This window comes from Gopherus evgoodei, chromosome 1, assembly GCF_007399415.2.
Source record: "Gopherus evgoodei ecotype Sinaloan lineage chromosome 1, rGopEvg1_v1.p, whole genome shotgun sequence".
NCBI classification, from domain to species: domain Eukaryota; kingdom Metazoa; phylum Chordata; order Testudines; family Testudinidae; genus Gopherus; species Gopherus evgoodei.
In genome coordinates, this window is record NC_044322.1 from 206,285,300 (window position 1) to 206,307,037 (window position 21,738).

The 21,738-nt window shown below is 40.7% G+C and overlaps 1 protein-coding gene across 12 annotated transcripts in view; it reads right to left on the minus strand.

Annotated features, from left to right (window-relative positions):
- ZBTB20 (zinc finger and BTB domain containing 20) overlaps window positions 1–21,738 on the minus strand; it is a 626,502-nt gene that overhangs the window by 284,541 nt on the left and 320,223 nt on the right. For 9 of the 12 annotated variants that reach the window (XR_003996513.1, XR_003996514.1, XR_003996515.1 and 6 more), the window contains one exon: window positions 5,777–5,911. The exons of the other annotated variants lie outside the window; for them this stretch is intronic. The gene's annotated coding sequence lies outside the window, so the exon portion shown is untranslated. The remainder of the gene's footprint in view (window positions 1–5,776; window positions 5,912–21,738) is intronic. 12 annotated transcript variants of the gene reach the window in all.

Here is a 21,738-nt window from a genome sequence, read left to right on the forward strand (position 1 = left end):
CTGCTAACTCCATGCTAAATATCCCCTAGAGTCACAACCTTGTGTCCAGATGATTAAGCTAAACATTTTGGAAGCTCCCCAGAGCAGCACATTATACCCCACAAAAGATTGAAAAAACCTAGGATTTTGCACTACGGTCTGGTTTACAGATTTACTTATTCCACAGAGGTAACACATCTTCCTTTAAACCAAGGGCCAGTACTGCTTGAATTCGTACTTCAGACAGAATATGCCTGTGCCCTGAATTAGGGAACTAGGAACTGGCTGATGAGACATATCAGATATTATAGATACAACATCAGAATTCAGAATGTAATACAAGACTCCATATGTCCTAAGGTCACCACACTCACCTGCTCACTCTATTTCTTACAGACTTCATGGTCCAATATCATGCTAATTGTAAAATATATGAAACTTGGGTTTCCTTCATCCAAGTAGTGAGCATCTGTGTATTCAGATAATTGACTTGCAGATGTCTGATGCCTACTAAGGCAGCAGCAATCACCGCTATTTATTATCTGTAGAGTTAAGAAGCATAACATCTATTTACTGTTTTTGACAAACACTGATAAAACTAAGCAAGGATGAAAAGGTTATAAGTGACCCAGTTCAGTAACTGTTGCCATCAGTGTCCAAAGGAAACACTTTGGTCCTGGGAGCCGATGGTAGATTTCTAAATCATGACTACGTTGATTGTTTGCAGCTTAAAAAGATGGCCGGAGATTGGCAAGGAAGGTTTCTATTGCTTTAAAGGGAGAAACAATGGTTGGAGCCGGAAACAGCGTAATTGGCTAAATTCAGCAGCATAAGGCCTGCAAGATGGCTTGCTTTCCCCATAAGACACTCCAGCCAAGAGTAATTTATGTCAGAGGGTTCTCAGAGTACCTTATAAAATCTGAGCCACTCTCACACACCCTAGAAGGCTCTCTAAAACCCTTTACATAGATGGCTAAATACGCAAAACATTGTGCTCTGTTTCGGTAGTTTAAATGCCATGGGTCTGAGTCTCCTTTCATGTAAGTTTACAATGGTGCAACTCTATAGACTTCAGACTCCTGACTCACACCAGTGTGAGTGAGAGCAGACTAAGTAGCTGCAAACATAAGTGTACTTTGAAGATGAAGTGCAAAGAATTAAAGCACAGTGCATTTTCAAATATGCTGAAAATCCACGCATGCAGTGAGTTGTGACTTGTTCAGCACTGACTGATGATAAGTGAAAAGAGGACAGAGTTAGACAACCAGGTGTGTCAGTGAATTCTTCCAGAAACATGCGTATATACAACTTCTTTTCCAGTCAAGAAACTTTAGCAGACTTGAACCCCAACACTGAATAAAAATAAATGTCTTCTAATTTCATAAATGACAGCAGGAATGCCTGTCATTACACATATTAGCAGACAAAATGCCTCTAAGGGATTGGATTATAAGGGGGATCCTTACAAAGCAAAACAGGAAACAGGCTCATTGAACACATCAGCAGCACAGAGTTAATCTAAGAAGAAGCCTTCTCTATATTCATTTTCTATGTTAGGCTTGATTGTCATAAGACAAATTATATTCTACCAGTTATAGGAGCTATAGCTTGAACACCTGTAGAAAACTGGTTTACAATGATAATCATATTAAGATATCATGCCCATTTTTTTCTCTTGAAGATGTGGCTGGCAATATTCCTAGAAGAAAGTATTTAAAATAAACAACTTTATTATCTGTGTTACTTAGGGGTTTATCTGAAGGCAGAGCAGCAAGTGTTTCAAATATATTACAAGTACTTCTCTTTCAAATTGTCAAGACGCTGCTCTCAAACTCAGGCCCAGTAGGTTTTTGGAAAGCAGCATTGGATCAGGGAATACACAGTCTTGGGTGGGCCAGCTTCCAGGGTTCTGCGACACGCCTCCTGATTTGCGACAGGGTCTTGGCCCTCACTGGCTGATGACTATACCGCTTCCCTTTTGGATCTTGTCTGAGCAATCAGCCATTGTCCACAGGTACTATTCTGACCCACCTGACCCTGCATTGCTGCCTCGCTCAATCCTGCTAGCCAATTCGCTGTACCTTTCCCTTAGGTTGGATCTCCCAGTGATCAGGTCTCTTGAGCAAACTCTTATTGCTGATCAGGACTGCCCATTAACCAGCCTGATTCCCAGGCGTGATAGTTTGCTCAAATCAATTTTTCGATCTCCTGGTTTCGCCCCTGCTCCAAGGAAAGTGGCATGGAACCCGCAGGGGTACCATCACTGAGCTGCCCAGCCTCAATCAGGGGGCCAAACCCGGGTAACATGGAAAACTTCACTGGCCAAGTCCTTCCAGGTATCTGCCCCACCCCCTTAAGATCATCCCCTCACTTACAGCTCCAATTCTCACATCAGAATTCCAGACAAGCTGTTCCTATTAGGCAGGCTTTTACTGACTCTGGGGCAAGGGATAGTTTCGCAGATACCACTGTCGCACAATTCCTTGGTCTCCCCAGGCACGCCCAGGCTACCCCAACCTGGATGAGACAGCTGACAGCTCACTGCTCACCTCTTGTCCTGTAAGTCAGGAAACACAGGTCTGGAAACAGTAATTGGGGAACATCATGAACTCAATTGATTCAGCTTAATCTGGTCCCCACACTTCCCTGTGATACTTGGAATCCCCTGGCTGGCCAAGCAATACCCAAGTATCTTCTGGAGGTACCATATTGCGACGTTTAGCTCAGAGTACTGCTGAACCAACTGCCTTTCAGCCCCAGATCCAGGTATCCAGAATCCCCAGCCAGACACCCCACCCATCCTTCAGGTCTGGTGGTGGAGGGTGCACTGTCTCAAGCAGCACAAAGAGTTTTGTTACTTCTAGGGTCAACAGTTTCTCCCCCTATAAAATATCATGCAGATGTGATCCTGGAGCTGCTAGACCTAGTAAGGACAGCCCAGATATTCATCAAGCTGGATCTCCCGAGAGCCTACAATCTAGTCAGGATCCGGCCAGGGAACGACCAGCTTACAAAGATGGCACACTTCATTCCCTACGCACAACTCCCCACCACGGAGGACACTGCCTGTCTCTTCATCTCCCATGTTTTCTGCATCCATGGCCTCCCAGACACATTACTTCAGATTAGGGACCCCAGTTTATGTCACGGTTTTGGAGAGTGGTATTTCACTTACTAGTAGTGCATCTCCCTACCTCAATCTCCTATCATCTGTAAAAGACAGTCAATCAGAAAGAGTAAATGAGGTACAGGAATAGTCCCTACAATGTTTCACAAATTTCCACCAACATTTGTTCTTCACTGGTTCTGTATATAGAATTTGTATAGAATAACATGGACCATGTCTTGACCTGTATTAGCCTGGTTTTTTTTTGCTAACTATTGTTTTCATTCTCATTTCATCCTGCTCTTCTCATGGTGCCTGCTGTCCCTGCAGCCTTAGATCGATACACCACATCCAACAAATCCAAGAGAAGCTAACGCAACATCTTGATGTAGCTAAGAAGGCGTGTGCCACTTACAGAAAGGTTTCATTTTCACTCAGACCCACCTGACTGCCTTGCTGCCTCACCAGACTCCGTCAGCTGCCTTGCCATACATTTCCCTTGGATTGGCTCTCCCAGAAATCGGGCTTCTTGTGCAAACTCTAACTACTGATTGGGACAGTGTTTTGACTTGCCTGACTTCCAGGCATCACAAAAATTCTCATGTCATACACGTTTTGAATATCATTTATTGTTAATTGTTTTTACAGTGCCCAAGAATCTGACAAGCAGTTAAAGCAACGTAAGAAATGCTACTAGTAGATCCTTGCCCCTAAGGGCTTATAATTTGGATTTTTAGGATCAAATCCCGACTCCACTGAAGTCAATGAGAATTTTTCCATTGACTTAAACAGGGCCAAGACTTCATCCCTACAGTCTATTCATATTATAAATAATTTAATTTCCACAGTATCTCAGTACCAGAGAACTGGGCTAAATACTGTGGAAAGGGACACCAGTGATAAGTTACATTGCATATATTGGCCAAATATTTATTTATTTATTTATATTTATTCACTTAATTAGTTCCAGTGATGTCAATAGGACTTACTTGCTTCAATAGAGCAAGCAGGATTTGGCCCTATAATAGGAGCAGGGCGGATGCTCAGCTAACAAACTGACACAAATATTTGGAGGTTCTGTGAAAAACTAAATATGTAGCAAGAGGCTGATTTAGTATAACCTGAAACTTGTAATTTAGGTGGGCAGTAGAGACAGGCTTTCAAACATTATTTCATCACAGTCACCACCTTTGAAAATAATGCATTTATTTTCAGAAGCACTTAGCTGCATTTCCAATATATGTATGACTTGGCCAAAATGACTGCAAATATCTTCAATTCCTGCATCAAAAGAGGGTGATTTAAGGAGCTAGTCAGATACAGTACTAGAGATACCATGGTGAGATAGGTGTCTTTAGAAATATCCATAATAGAATGAAAGGATTCAATGAGATTTTCCTTGCTTTAATCGGTTTGAGCTAGACCTTTAGTATTCTCTTATAAATAATAGAAGCTACACAGCACTTTTATAACATCTTTCATCTGAAGATCTCATAACTTAATTAAGAGGGACACTGTCAAGTTAAAAATAATATATTTTTTATTAAGTAATTTCCTTACCTGTGTTACTAATAACACTTGGGGCTATTAAGCTGAAACTAATTTAATGTTCTACTATTATTATATTTTGAGGTTGGTTTATTTTTTACATGCTGCTTATCCTGGGAAATGAAAATTGGTTTCTCAGCTTTACTTTTGTTTCTAGTAAGTTTCACTTGGAGATTCTCCTATGCTAGAACAATGTATTTCCTTTGGGTTTGTAAAAACATTGTAGGGAAATGTTTAAATCCAAAACCAAAACAACCCTCCTGCCCATTTCTATGTGCATTTAAAAAAAATTAAACCAAATGTTTCTATTAATATGAGATTTCTAAGGCATTTAACAAAAATAAAGCCTAGATTGTGGTGCAAAGCTACCTAACAATGTGGTCCTGTTAGCCTCAACACCCCCATGAAAAAGGTGAGAATTATTAATCTTGTAAAGGTTAGTTACAAGCATACAGAAATTTGACTTGTCAGGAGAGAAGGCACATTTAAGAAATGCACTTGGTTCAGTCAAAGTCTGCTCAGAGCTCTAGAAATATCTAGTTAGCTCATAATAAGCATGCACGGAGACATCACAATTATTAATTACCATTATATACAGTATATACTAATATTATCTTTCTCAACAGTCACTCCCATACTAGTCACATAATTAGTTAGACTGTACGTTATGTGGGACAGGAACTGTGTTTTCCTTGGGTATGCGCAGAGGCTAGAACATTGTTGGCACTAACAGAACACGAGCAATTAAAATAGCAACAGCAACCATTACAGTACCTATCTTTACAACCTCTACTCACCATATGGGTAAACTGAGACACAGAGAAGTTAAATAATAAGTCACAGAGCAGGTCAATGGTAGAACCAAGAACAGAATCCTAACTCCTACTCCACTGACTACTGACTAGATTGCTCTGCATCTCTCTTCCATTTCAGTGTATTTTATATCAAGAACAGGAAAGTATTCTTCCCCTAACACTCCAGGCAGCTGATACAGCAAAAACCAGTTTTTGTACTTCAAGCAGCTCTCTTTGCTCAGCCATGAGGTTTCCTCTTTCTCTCCCATTCCCTAGGTTCAACAATCAGCAAAGCAGTGATTTACATATGTGACTATAGAGCTCCTGTCTCACAAGCAAGGAGTTTTACCTTTTGGTTTGCTTTTTACTGGTCCACTGCTCAGACGATCCCAGGGGATATAATGTCAGCTACTAAACTTTTTAAACAGGTGGCTGTTGAAATGGGAAGCAGGTCATGGAGTCAACAGCAGTGAGTCAGCTCAGCCTGATGTTTAAAAAGAAAATTGTAATAAGACCGGAAATAATAAATAAAAATCATAAAACATACAGCCAAAAAGAGTCTCAGGAGCTAGTCAGGAGCAATACAAGTGCACTAATGGCAACTTTGAAGCATGATGATGCAGCCTGATATTGAAAATAGAATCCGACACAGTTGTGCAGATGAATCCTTCATATGAGAAATGTTAGTTTTCCACAGGCTTTAAATGAAATTCTCTTGGTACTCAACTGCAAACATTTTCTTGCTGTTTATCAGGGATGAAGAACCCCACAGTTTAGTAGCCCAAGACAACATGAAGTCAGGCCAAGGACAACCTCCTCATAAGAGTCAAAAGATCTGCAGGACATGAAGGATCGGAATCAAGCAAACATGTTATTACTCTGTCTGAAAATGTGCTTTCTTTAATAAACATGTGGGCTATCAAAAGTAACCTTTGGTTGGCTGACTGGATTTGTATGATATCAACATATGTGATCATTTATTTGTTTGGTCATTTCTAGCTTACTGTAAACTCACTAAAATAGATCTAAAAGTCTGAAATCAGTCTTTTATTATTCCATATTACATTATCATAGGGGAGTGTCAGTTTCCCACATCTATAAACTTTTTCACATTTTGTACCTGTTCAAGAACCAGAACATAATATGTAAAATCCTACGTCTACATCCAGCTCTGACACAAACTGACTGTGTGTCACTGGTCAAGTCTTTCAACCTCTTTGTACTCCAGTTTCTTCACTTGTAAAGCACTGGAATACCTGTTTAGACAGTGCTTGAGTAGTGCAAAGTCTTATTACTTTTAAGCATATTTATCTTGACTGATCTAGTCAAAGAACTCCTGATAGTTATGGATGAAATGAGCCATTTAAAAAAGCCTAAGAAATATATAGATTAATTCAATCTGGAATCCAGTGACAACCATTTGGTGACCTAAAGCATCTGATTGCTTGGATCACAGTATGTATAATTATTTATAACTGTTTTCATTGCTCCTCAAAGGGATCCTTTCAATGATCAGTTGTATGTACTGTAACCAGAGAATATAACCTAAAGGATGAAATAGTACTTTGCAAGTATATTGTAACATAATTTTTAAATGCTATTCTGAGGAAGTCAGAGGATATTTTGCCTTTTTCATGGACCACTACTGAAAGCAGAATACTGGATTTAGAGAAACATTAGTTCAATTTAGGATAGTCAATCCTACGGGCCATATTCTGCCCCTAGCTATTGATGTATGCTGCCTGGCCACTTAAAGGGAATCCTGCATGAGGATCCACATGGCAGTTTAGAACCTATGTTCCTATATGCTTCTTGCGGACAGAGGCCATCCTTTTGTTCTGTTTGTATAGTGCCCAACACAATGGAGCCCTGGTCCACGACTAGGGCTCTTAGTCGCTACTATGATGTAAATAATAAATAAATAAATAAATAACAATAGCAACAACAATAATAATAATTAAAGGGGGTGTTATTTTTAAATTTAAAAAGCAAATTCTATGTCAACTCAAAAATGCCACTGACACGAGCACAGAAAAAGGCACTAACAGCTGATATAACTTACAGGTAACAATCAAGCAGTAACATTTTTGCTCCAATTACTGAGGAAAAAATTCAAAGCTACATGCACCTGTTTACTAAAGTGTTTTACACAGACTCTGAAGTCTGATATCCTTATCTCAGGGACAGCCTTAACATACAGTGGAGATGCTCATTACATAGTATCTTATATTGCCACAAAGATTAGCCACAACACAGTTTTTACCCAATGTCCTGATTCCTTTTAATATGAAGGCCAGGATTTTCAAGATGACTATTATCCTGAAATAATCCTGTTAGGCTACTGCACGGTGACATTTATTATGTGTGTCCAGTTTAAACAGATGGAGCAAAATATAAGTAGATGATTTTACTTTGTAGAGTTGAAAGCTCATAATGCTTCAAGAAAATACGCAGTTCCATAGTATACACTAAAAAATACAGTAAACAAAATGGTACTCTATGGGCTGGTTACCGATAGACTAGAGGAATGGTTTCTGTTCCATGTCACTCTCTCCCTTGCCCATTATTTCTCATGCTTGTTCATTCTCTAATTCATCCACACATTGGCTCACTTACTCTTTCCTGTATGCTCTCAATCACTCTTACATTCATTCATTCTCTCCTTCCATCACCCAGGCACCCATTCATTTGTTGTAACACATTCATTCTCTCTCTCTCTCTCTCACCCAACCACACTCCCTTCACCCAAACAAATATGGGCAGGCCTCACTCACTCTCTTCCATCAGTCAACTTTCCTGTGGGCTCAGAGAAGGGGGTAATCACAGGAACTCACTGCAGGCACTAGTGAAAGCTGGAGATCAGAATATCAGAAAGAGCTGCTTCTTCAGCAGATCAGAGGGCAAAGGGGAAGAGACAGGGCCCTGCTCTTGTAGGGGTTGACTAGCAGAGGAGAGAGCACGCTCCAGAGTGAAAGGGCCTCTCCTGCGTGGGAGAGAGAGAGAGAGCAAAAGGAGCACAGAACTGGTTCCAGCTCCCCAGGAGGAGTACTCCTGTGGCATCTGGGGATGAGGAACTCCAGGGAGTGCGTCAGGTTCTTTGCACCAGAGAATCAGGCACTGGGAGCAGTACTTGTGGGACAGCCAGAGAGCATGTTACTACACATCAGGTCAGCACAGTTGTGTCCTAGGGAAGGAGGAACAAGTATTCTGGCTATGTAGAACAACACAGATCAGACCTACTGACAGGGGAGCACACTACCACCCTGGTAAGTGTCACTCTCCTGCCCAGAACTGGAACAAATACTTATGCTGTCCAATTCTGGCAGGAACCCTGATCTGGATTCTGTTTCTGGCTCTACCCTTAACTATCCATGTGACCTTGGGCAAGTCACTTCACCTCTCCATGCCCCAGTTTCACCCTCTGTAAAGGGGGATTATACTAGTTTAGTACCTCCTGTGTGGAAGGCTTCATTCATTAAATGCTATAAAGTGCTTTGACAGCCTCCAAAGCCTGGTGTTATGTAAGTGCAAATTATTATTCTAGTTTTCAGTATGTCCAAAGCTATTTCAGGTATTACCAAAAGGCTCCACCGTAACACATTAAATTGCCATCATACTGAAAAATAATTAACAACCTACATTTTGGGGGTCCATTATTTGAACTATTTGACTGATTAGTGAATTACCCAGAATCTTTACGCTGTCAAGGGAGAAAGTAGAAAACATTACAAAGCAGTACCTAGAAAGGACTGTCTGAAAAAACAGACTAAGAAAGAGAATGGGGACCATTTATTCAGTTCATTACAGCAAAATAGCAGGTAAGAACCAAAGTCATCAGATGTACTGGACAAAAGATGTTGCTAGAGATACTGTATAAAGATGATCAAAAGGGATTGTAACTTGTAATCAATGGACTGATCCAAAACAACCAATAAAGTAAAAGGCTATTAAGAACGGTATACACCATCCCCAAGAGAAGGCATAACACACTGTGGCTGTACTAATTTTTATTTCAAACATCACCTGACAGAACAAGATCTGATGTATGTGAGAGAAACAGCCTGAAGTGGTCTGAGCCCAGGGCTGGGAGGCAGGGAATTCCAGTCCTGTCACCAGTGCTGCCTGACTGTGGCTTTAGACAAATCACTTTCTGTCTCTGTATCTCTGGGGATAACAATGTTTATTAGTACCAGGCCCAAATGACAACACGGCTTATGAACATCCTTAAATCTTGGAGAAATTTGGATCCAGATCCAAATTGTTGGCTGACCCCATGATGGACTGGACTGAAACACTGTATCCAAATAAACCTCATGTTAGAGTGCACAATTGTGTATAAACGTTGTGGACCACTTACTTTCCTATCAGGGAGCTTTAGTTAGTTAATATCTGTAAAGTACTTTGAAGATGAAAAAAAACTCTGTAAAAAGTCCCAACTATTATGCACGGAAGAAACATCCAGCACACACATTTAAACTATAAAGGAAGTGAGCTGTGCTGGTTAAGGAATTCGGAGCCAGATCAACAGCTCTAGTGAAATCAGTTCAGCTATGCCAATTTACACAGCTGAGGGTCTGGCCCTCAAAGTGCAACTGGAAATATTTGAGGAGCACAAGCTGTATTCTTTGTGCACATCTATGGGAGTGGGGTGTCATTGAAAGAATCTCTCTTGGCTCTGCCAGTAGCAATTCCTTACAATCCCAAAGCTGCAGAACCTTGTCCTCTTTTCCACATTTTGTTCCTGACTGCCAGCTCTCAGGGACAAACCCATATCCAATACAGTAGGCTTCCAGACACTGAGGAATTTCTTGCCCTGGCATCACATGCCCAGCTGTACTCATCAAAGAGGAAAAACTGACAGCATTGTCTGCAAGACACAGCTTGGGATAATTGCTCATTGTAGCTCCCCTGTCAATGAATATTATCATATTCTTTTCGCAGATAAGGTTACTGCACCTTTTCATATTCCTTCATGCTCAGCCATGTAGTAGATTTCTCTTTCTTTACTGAAGTGGTTCAAATGTAGCATAATGTGAGGGCCTGGTTTTAAAATCCTGAGGATCTCCATATAGACAACTACGTTCATTGCTGTTTTATATAGTCTAGTTGTGATGAGGTGGGGCAATGGAAACAACACACACACACACACACACACACACGTATTTACATGCACATGTACATAAATGGCTTGGAATGGATGTTTATCACTATTATGTTACAATTATCATGATATTATAAATCTAATAAGATCAATCTTATAATACATATTATCTAAGTATCATAAATACTATATTCTAGATTTTAAATGCTTTAATGGATAAAACCAACATATAATCCAACACATAGCCTAACAACTGAGCCAACAGGCCTTTGGCCATGAAAATTACATATGGAAAGTTACAAGGAAAAGTTGTGTAGTAACTTGGGGTCAACAGAAACAATAATTAGTGCATACTCAACAGACCCCAAGAGGAGGGAAGAAGTATTTTCTAGCATGGGTCCAAGTTTCTATCTTGTACTCATGCACTTGACTCATCATATTGAGTCCCTATGCCTATTTTAAGAAATAATATGGGCCCCAAAACTGTACTGTCTGAGCAGCTCATAGTACCCTCACAATGATCCTGTGAGGTAGAGAAGTGCTATCATCCCCGTTTTCCAGTTAGGGAACTGAATCCAGAACTGAAGTCTCAGGTGAGTGCCCTAACTACTGGCCCTTCCTTCCTTTCTCTCAGGTATGCTATCCCTATTCTTTCCAAGCTTTGCAGTTGAAATCCAGGTTCTGTTGAGGTCAATTACAAAACTCCCACTGACTTCAGTAGTGCCTGGATTTCACCCCTGATAATTATCTCTAACATGGTTTGTTGTTTCCATTCTACATTTCCCTCCAGAGACAATAGAATTGAAAGTGGCATGTGGGGTTTGTTTTTTGGAAATTATCGTTTTCTTTACAAGGCTAGCTAAGCTACACAACACTGGCCAGCAGGAAAGAATGCAAAGAAAAAGAATCCGATGCTGTTACCTACCACAGTATTGCGCTGAAAATAGTTAAATCTAAAGACAAAACTGAAAGCATTTTGTTTCCATTTCTTACTGCTATGGGATAAGTCGTTATTGTTATTCTGATGTGAGGAAACAACATTTTGCACTGTTGGACTTTCATGGTGGTCTCTCTCTGAACCATACTCCACCCTCAGAATTGTACATGCTGCTCCCAATATCTGTGGGATCAGTCTGCGTTGATCTCTTGCCTTTATATTTTAATGGAAACTTATATTAATAAAAATAAATTAACCTATGAATTTTAATGTCAACTCAGGGTTGGCTCCACACCAGTCCTGGTTTTGTCCTTCTTACTTTGAAACAGAGATGGGTTAAAAGCAGACCCAATTAACCGATCTGATAGACTGTGACTGTGATGTCAGATAGGTGCCTCTAACAGTGTTGAAAATCTAAATAAATAATGGAATACTTAGGTGCTACCAGCAATAAAGTTGGTAATTCAGTAGGTGTCACTCTTCTTCTGAGTCAGTAAAGAACCAACACCCATAGTCCACTGCTCTAATCACTAGTCCAAACAGGCTTCTCCCACCTCACTGTTTAGACATAGGTGGTTGCATATAGATCCATAGATACAGATTAGATGTACATAAATACACCTGTACCCCGATATAAATATAACACGAATTTGGATATAACACGGTAAAGCAGTGCTCCTGCCGGGGGGAGGGGAGGGAGAAAGGGGGCTGCACACTCCGGTGCATCAAAGCAAGTTCAATATAACACAGTTTCACCTATAATGCAGTAAGATTTTTTGGCTCCCGAGGACAGCATTGTATCAAGGTAGAGGTGTAGATATAGACATATTGGTCTAAATTTTCAGAAGTAACTAGCTATTTCAGGTGACCAAGATAGACCTTAAAGGGACCTAACTGTGTCTTTAGTTGGGAACTCAAAAACTGAGACAAAAAATCACTAGCCACCTTTGGAAATGTAAACTAATATATATACAAAGGACTCACATATACATTACATATATTTAGTATAACAGTTACCTTTTTCCTATCCATTTTGTATATTGTGAATTGAAACCATTAAAAATGAGAAATAAAAATACATGCACACATACAGAAAATGACGAGGCCCTTTCTAGAATGAAAAGAAAATTAAGAGTTGCATAAACAACAACTCAGGATGTGACGGGGCAGCTGGAGAACCACGCTGGGGGACAGAACTTCTAAGTGAATCCATACACAGTAAACTGTCTCCCCTTACAATCTGTGTTCTTCAAAGAGAATAATGACTCTAGAGATGAGTTTGCATTTGTCTTTGGATGTCACAGTAAATGCTAAGAAAGCAACTGAGAATTACTATTTCCTCTGCACAGGGAGGATTTAGCTAGAATCTTTACATTCTTGGGATCTGGGCCCAGCAATCTCAGGGGTGAATATGGACCAGTAGCAAGTTAATGGGACACCCTATATCTATCCAGGGATTCAGAGGGATTCAGGGGTCTGTGGAAGGAAGATCAAGGAATCCAGGGCTGCAAGGGCCCAGTTATACCCTTGAGACACAGGGACATTACGACTGGAGAAAGTAAGTGGATGGCTTGAAAAGTGGTGGCAGGAGGCATTTGGCTTGCCAAGACAAAGAGTACATATAGTGCCTCCATGGGCACAGTGCAGAATGTACTCAATGGAGGTCCTCGCTACATCTTTGAAAAAGCTCTGAGCTGGATTGTAGCTGGCATGGACCATATCCAAGTGTACACCCCATCTAGATGTTCTCTGCCCTGGAGGACTCATCATGGCAGGCAGCATTAGTCATCCTCATGTGCTCAAGAGCACCAACTGCCATATTATGGGCAAAACATACCCTCTCTCCCCCCCATAAAAGCATTCATGCAGGGGTGAACATAATCTGGGCCTCAATCTAAAATCCAAGCCAATCTCTGAGAAAGTAGATGCTTTTCCAACAATCACTTGTATGAGTATTTGGATTTGGTGATGTCTTTCACAGTCTGGGCTGCAGTTTGTCCTCTTGCTCCCTGTTGGTTTGCAGTCATTGCTTAGTCTCTGGTGTTCAGGGTTGCAAGAGATGACAAGAGATTAATTTCATTTTATCATCTGTCTGGCCTTGCTGTTTGATTTTGTTTTTGATGGTAAGATAATGTGTTACAGACAGAATTGGAGTATGTCTTTGTACTTGCCATAGAGGGGCACAATCCAGAACAGATCACTTCAGATATGCAGGAGGAGGTATGCACTCTCCCTTCCAGTGGACATTGATACTGTTTGAAAGAAGACAAGTGGGACTGACACTTAGGATAGAAGAATCCCATGCACTGCTACAGACTAGGGACTGAATGGCCAGACAGCAATTCTGCAGAAAAGGACCTAGAGGTTACAGTGGACAAGAAGATGGATATGAGTCAACAGTGTGCCCTTGTGCCAAGAAGGCTACCAGCATTTTGGGCTGTATAAGTAGGGGCATTGCCAGTAGATCGAGGGACGTGATCATTCCCCTCTATTCGGCATTAGTGAGCCCTCATCTGGAGTACTGTGTCCAGTTTGGGGCCTCACACTACAAGAAGGACGTGGAAAAATTGGAAAGAGTGCAACAAACATGATTAGGGGGCTGGAGCACATGACTTTTGAGGAGATGCTGAGGGAACTGGGATTGTTTAGTCTGCGGAAAAGAAAAATGAGGGGGGATTTGATAGCTGCTTTCAACTACCTGAAAGGGGGTTCCAAAGAGGATGGATCTAGACTGTCCTCAGTGGTACCAGATGCAGAACAAGGACTAATGGTCTCAAGTTGCAGTGGGGGAGATTTAGGTTGGATATTAGGAAAAACTTTTTCACTAGGAGGATGGTGAAGCACTGGAATGGGTTACCTAGGGAGGTGGTGGAATCTTCGTCCTTAGAGGTTTTTAAGCTCAGGCTCGAAAAAGCCCTAGCTGGGTTGATTTAGTTGGGGACTGGTCCTGCTTTGAACAGGGGGTTGGACTAGATGACCTCCTGAGGTCCCTTCCAACCCTGATATTCTATGATTCTATGAAACATAAAGGTGTTAAAACGAGTACACAGCAGCTGACATGGCAAAGATCACAGCCAATCTCACACACAACAGGATAGGCAGGGCCCATCCCACCTCCCTTGAGGAGCCTTGACTGCTGCTTTGGAACACTAGATTCACATTTCTATTCTGCCCTTTGTTTGTGTTTTTTTACTTGCTTAGCTTTATGGCATGTTTGAATGTCTCTGGGTAGCCACACAAGGTCTGGAAGAGACCTGGGATTATATGGTGAAAGCATCATAGTATTAAAAAGAAAGTACCCAGAAAAAAACACACAGGAAGATGCGATGAAGTACAATCTCCTGAGCTCATGATCCTGTTGTACAACAAGGAGCAGAAACTGTCTCAGTTTGGGGGAGGGGGGGAATTATTAAAAACTCTAACATTCAGAACTGGTCCCTCTTAGTGTTTTCCTCCCAAGAGCAAGATGGCACAGGAATTCAGTCTTGGCAGGACACTGATTTCTGATGTTGTCAAATTAAAAACTTCTAATGGCATTTTGAATGGAAAAATCTCAGAGTGTTTTCTTTATTGAAACACCCAGTTCCAAGTCCTGAATTATTAGGTTAAGCTCCGTCAGCAACGAGACCAATATAAATGCTTTTCATACCATCTGTCTTGACAATAAATAAATAAATAAATAAATAAAGGAAAAGGAAGAAGAGAAAATGGTTGGGTCCCAAACTCCCCAATTTCAACCAGTTTCCCCTTGGTACAAAGCTGAGAATTCAGGCCCTAAGAACATAAAATTATAAATTTGATTTTTTTTCTTTTGTATCTTTTCTCAAATCCTTACAGAATATTCACATCACCCAGTGTTCCAGGATCTGAATTTTTTATATTTTAAAATGGGGGAAAGCAGCTTAAAATAAGTAAATCAGCAGCCAAATGAGTTTCTCCCTCTCATGCACTGAGAAGTGCTTGTAACAGTATATGCACTTTATATTTACTGCTTATGAGGCTTAACGTAGTTAACCAGGGCTCTCATTTTCTACCAAAAAACAAATGAGGGTGGTGCACAGGAGTTTGGGGTACTAAAGAGGCAGCACACCCAGTCTGTGGTGGAGGAGGGAGGACAGTGAATCATGGAGGTCATCACTAACCCCTTGGGACAATTAAGGAGTGGCTCTGAGAGAACCCAAAGGCATTCCTTTCTCATGGTGGGGTCAGGGAAGGTTGGTGGAAAAAATAAAGGGGACTCCTAGAGAAGGACATGGAGAAGCTTTCCTCACCACCATAACAGAAAGGAAGGTAACAAAAAGCACCTAGAGTTATACCAGTAAAGAAGAGAGATGGGCCTTAACCAAAAATATTTGGCAACCAAATACTCCTTAAGTTTGTGGTGTTTTAAATGAGGTTCTGGATCAGGATTTTATGGCTTGAGCTATCCCCAATAATGAATGCCACAAAGCCCTGTGCTCTGTGTGCTGTCTTCCCATTCTAAACACGCTTGGGAGCCTTGAGATTTCTGACTACGTTCTTCCTCTTTCCTGGCTGTGACTGAGAGGATCTTCCATCTCAGATCACAGACGTGGAATCTAAGAGGTCCGGGAGGGTGTGCAGATTCATAAGATTGTACTGTAACTTTAAAAAAAACTAGTTTTGAACTTTTTTTGCACCCTCAATTGTTTGTAACATAATCTTAGACGCTGAAAATAGCATTTCTTCCTGAACAGATTTGTCCTTTTCTGTATGGTAGACATCTTTTCCTCCCCTATGCCCAGGGAGCTGAAATTAACATGCCTCTCTCTGTTCATAAATCAGTCACCTTTGTCTGCTTCCCCACCACTTCCCTGCTCCCCACTGCAACACTGATGAAGGGACATCACCCTCCCCACCCACTGGCTACGTTGAACTCCCTTCTGGATGGATCCGCATGTCTACCCTTCAAACTTAAAGTGACACGGGAGTGATTTTCCTTAAGAAAAAATGCAGTATAAAAAGTGTGGGAGGGAAATACGCAGTGTAATGGAACTGAAATCCCATAAGGGAAATCAACACAGGCAGCCGCTGATACACTATTTACTTGGATAAACCATTCATTTTTCTCCTGGGCATGACGACATGAGGTATCACCTACCCAGGATGGCAAGTGCAAATATAAATAAATAATAAATAAATAAATCTATCCGAGCAAGATTTCTAGCTGTACCGGTTTTTTGTACAGGACTAAGTTTCAGTTAAACTTAATCCTTACTGTCTTCTGTCTCTCCAACAGCAGAAACATCTGGTCGGTTTTAGATTCCCCTTGGATTCCCAACTTCAAAGGGAGTTATAAAGAATAACAAATACATGTACTGGCACTGAAAAAAAATCAGAGCAGCAGGAGAGAATGGTAAAATTGTCCTTATTTGACTGCCAGTGACAGGCGCCACAGGCAGAATTGTGAGAAAAAGTCTTAGAGGCTAAGGCAAATCAGCAGTTCTTTGGTGACTGGTTCTCTTTAGTAATGGCTCACAAAATCCATGGGATCTCCATCCAGGGGGAGGCATGCATTTTCTAAGGAAGATGCATGCAGAGGCAGGTACAGAGCACAGGCTTCACGTAAGATGTGGTCTAAATACTAGACTAGGAGCCAGGAACTCCTGGATTCTATTTTCAGCTCTTCAACTGTTCTGTGTGCATCACTGGACAAGTTACTAAGGGCCGCATTTTGGCTCTCAAAGACAGTGGGGCACTGGGGAGAGTGTCTGTGCCTTCTTCCCCCACTCCATTCATGCAGGACCAGCCATAATTTGTTCCTTACCCTAATCTGAATCTGTAACATTCCCTCCGCTACCTCCATTCACAATGAATCCACAGAATCCACATTTCAGAGATGTTCATCAAATAAAGTCATGTGATTACTGAGTTTAGAGAGACTGATCAACTTGGAATACTGCTGGTGCAGATTAAAAAAAAAGGCTACATATACCACCAAATCATTTGTTGCAAATTATTTGCCCAGCTCGACCTATAGTTGCCACCACGATGTTTTTTATGACATTATTTCACCTTGTTACGTCACAAAGTCAACAACCTCCTATTGTTTCAGAGACAAAGGTATTTTGGGATCTTTTTTTAGGTTTTCTATGACAGTGTGGCCAAAATCAGGATTCTTCTAAGAAAAATTATGATCTTACATTTATAGAAAACCTTTCAACCTAAAAAATCCTAAATACATTTCCAAACTAAAGGCCCAGTCTGGTAAGTGACTCTGCATTGGAGGCTGCCTGTTTCCCTGCAGATCTCCATTGAATTTAATGGGACTCTGTGCAAGAGCAGAGACCTGCCTGCTTGTGCACAAATGGCAGGATCAGGGCTTTACACTAACATACAAAACTACTGAATACAAGGTAGCTATCTCTGAAATGCAGTCACTTATGGGGTGGAAGGCAGCAGCTTTTTAACCTCAACACTACAAAACGGCAACACTACAATGTAGTTTAGGACATGAAGTAAAGAAGGATCCGAGATCAACCTGAAACTACCGGGAAAGCAGAAATGAGCCAAATCTATCACTGATGTAGCCCCAACAGGAGATCCAACAGGATGAGTGTGGGCCATTATAATTACCTGGATTTCGTCCAGGGCACTGTTTCTAAGACCCACACTCTTTTGAAAAGTGCAATGGGAAATTTAGTGGCAATGGTCACAAATGGTCAGGCTCTTGCTTTTACATCTCCTGTGAAAGATGATGCCTTCAGCAACACTGTGACCCTTAGCATACTGATCCAACATTGACTCAGAGGGAAGAGTGCTGCCTAATGATTGACTTCTTACTGGTTCTGTTGTTAACAGCCACCAACTAAGAGCTGAATGTAGGTTACCTCTGGCACAACACTTAACAACCTCAACTGCCCAGCAGTGTGTCCTACCTGGTAGTTGGAGAAGAGTAAGAAAGGATGCAAAATAAGACGGAGGAATCCTCAGCACTCCAACAAGGGCATGGAGAACTCCACACCAGGGAAGAATTTCCCAAAGCAACACATGATGTTGTGATAACATCAGAAGGGCCATATCTTTATTAGTAGCCAGAGCAGCACAAACTAAGGAGACTATGGGTTGAGACAGTGGGCAGCACAAGCTGTAAAAGTCAGTCTGGGAGCTAGAGAGCCAGAGGGTACCATAGGGTCTGTCTGTTTCCAGCAGCCTAAATGCACAATCTCCATTACAGACTTGATCCAAAGCCCACTGAAGTCAAGGGGTGAAATTGCTCTATATCCATTGCAGCCTACTTGTCTCTTTTCTACTACAAGACACACAGCATATGGCAAAAGACATTTAATTAAAAATCATATGAAGTCACATTACATGAATATATCCACTGGAACACTCACCCCTCCAGACTGCAGAGATGGCCTTTGCTTTCTGCAGAAAGATTGATAATAGAGCCCGGGGTTGAGGCCCAGAGAGATGTGATAGCATTCATCTATTACAAATATAACAGGGGAAAAGAAAGAAACAGAGAGAAAGAGATGTCTCACTATTTATACCAGACAGCCAGGGAAGATCTACAGATGCTTTTTGTTTGCTTGGGATATTTTATTGCTTATATCATTACCTTTTTCATGTGCACTGCTCTACCAGCATGCAGAAACATTTTTGACCATGTCCACACTGTAAACTATTATTTTACTTTTACAGCTTTGAAGTGGGGGAGCTTTTATTTTATTTTTTTAAGGTTTAAATACATAACTATTCCAGTATTCACTTTGGAGGCCGATGGAAAATCTATTCTTCAGATTAAATCAACCTTCTTAACAATAAATTCACTTTATACTGATACAGCATGTTATATGCTTAGTCACATACCAAATTTCTTATGAAAACAGGAGACACCTGTTGGACAGAGCATCTATTCTGTCTATATTGTCACAGGTCTGAAACTCTAAAGCACTGAAACTGCTCAGCATCATTTCTAGAGCATCTATTTGATTAACAAAGGCTTTTCTTTCCCTATTTAACAAAGTAAGAAGTAAGGTCTGAAAAACAGAACCATAAAGCAGGTAGTTTAATGAAGGCAAAACCCTCTCCTTTTGGATTTGCATTTTTATGAGAGATGGGCCCAAATTACCAAGTAAGTCTGCAGACATAAATTTCCCCTAAATTGGGGGCAGGGGGTGCTAAGATCTGGAGTTCTGGATCATTCCCATCTGTAATTTATGTAGCCTTAGATTCTGACACTTTTATTCTTATTAAGAAGGACCTTATTGTACCAGCTGAATGTAGGAAAATTGAACATGATTAACCAAATTGAAATCTGTGCATGACATCATGGTTATTGCTCCAGTTCTTGCAAAAAGTGTCCTCAGAACATAGACTGTGATGTGGTTATGAATCTTATGTCTTATCTGAAATGGCACCTATAGTATAGCACTCCCCAGTAATCTGCTCTGGCTCTGAGTTAGGAAGGAAAGCATCCCTAATAGTCACGGATACCACTCTTTAATTCACCTGGGCTTTCCATGGAGGTCTTTCATTCAATTACTGGTCCAGTCCCAATCCTGGTTAACCTGGGTTTTGACAAGATTACTGCCTGATGTAGTATAGCTGTAGCCGTACCATTGTCTCAGGTCGGACTCACAGAGTTGTGAGAAGGGCTTTACTACTCAGACACATCAGGCTTGTACAAGCAAACAGAAAAAAAGATATGCAGTATACTGAGGAGAAAAGATGTGAGGTTCTGGGTCCTGGATACAGTTAGGAGATGCTGACTACAACAAGCAGGGAGTCCTCCATTAAGGGTCTCTTTTATCAACAGCTCAGACTATGACAAACTGAAGTGTATGCACAACACTCTATTCGGCTTGCTTACACTCATTTTCATAATACAGGTATGGCCCAACATCTTTAATACTGAAGATATTTGGATTCAGCTCTGGGTACAAACTTTGCAGATTTTGCCCATGTCTAACCCATTGCACAAGAAGGAAGCCAGAGCCCCTGAAATGCTCAAACAGATCTGCCCAATTCACTGGCTAGATGACTGTAACAACAGAGAATCCAAGACAAATTCTCAGTAAGTGTAATGGAGATGGTAAGTCCTGTTAAAAGATCTTAAATTACCCCAATAAGTCACGTCCATCATTTTATATACATACACAGAAAGTGAGGTCAACAGTATCATTCCTTTGAAAGATATGAATACATTTGGGGTTTATGAATGTGAATAAAAACAGCTCAATATGCAGTACACTCATATACAGTCTGAGGGTTCTCCACACCCCTACCTAAGCTTTATCAGTGTGTCTTAATTCTGACTGGCTGCGATATATCCTGCTATCATACTCCTGGATCCCCAGATACCTCTGACCATGTTCTTCAATCCAACTTCACAGCATCCTTAATATTCCAATTCTGGGCCCCCAAACAGCTCTTCCAAAGTCCCATCCAGAAGTGTTCAGGAACCAGAATTTCCATTTCTCTGAAACCTTCACTGTTTCTAAACTGTTTTTTGTTCCAAATCAGAATGAAATATCAAATTTGAAAATTTCCCACAAAATAAATATTTAAAAAAATTGTTGTGAGTCAATCAAAATGTTTTGTTTTGTTAAAATAATTTCATTGTTACTTATAATTAAATATATTTTGAAACAAAAAGTTGTCTGAAACAAAAAAAATTATAAAAATGTTAAAATACTTGGTTTCAGGGTTTTTTTCAGACTGAAATGTAATCATAATCAACATGTTCCCACAGTATTGCGATTTTGACAAAACTTCATTTTCTAGCTGAAAAATATTTTGAAGGGATTTTTTCAACCAGCTCTCATCCTGATCTTCAGTATCTCTTGCTATCCTACCTTGGTTCCTCACATACAATAGCTTTACCATTCTGCTACCGCACCAGTGACAATTGGCGGGGTGCTCTGTAATAATTATCAAAAGTGAATCTGGATCTCTGACTAGTGTAGTATGTCTAGACCAATGGCTCACAACCTTTCCAGATTACTGTAGATCTTTCAGGAGTCTGATTTGGCTTGTGTACCCCCAAGCTTCACCTCACTTCAAAACTACTTGCTTACAAAGTCAGACATAAAAATACAAAGTGGCCCAGCACATTATTACTGAAAAATTGCTGACTTTCTCATTTTTACCATATAATTATAAAATAAATCAATTGGAATATTGTACTTACATTTCTATGTACAGTATATAGAACTGTATAAACAAGTCATTGTCTGTATGAAATTTTAGTTTGTACTGACTTCGTTAGAGCTTTTTATGTAGTTTGTTGCAAAAGTAGGCAAATATC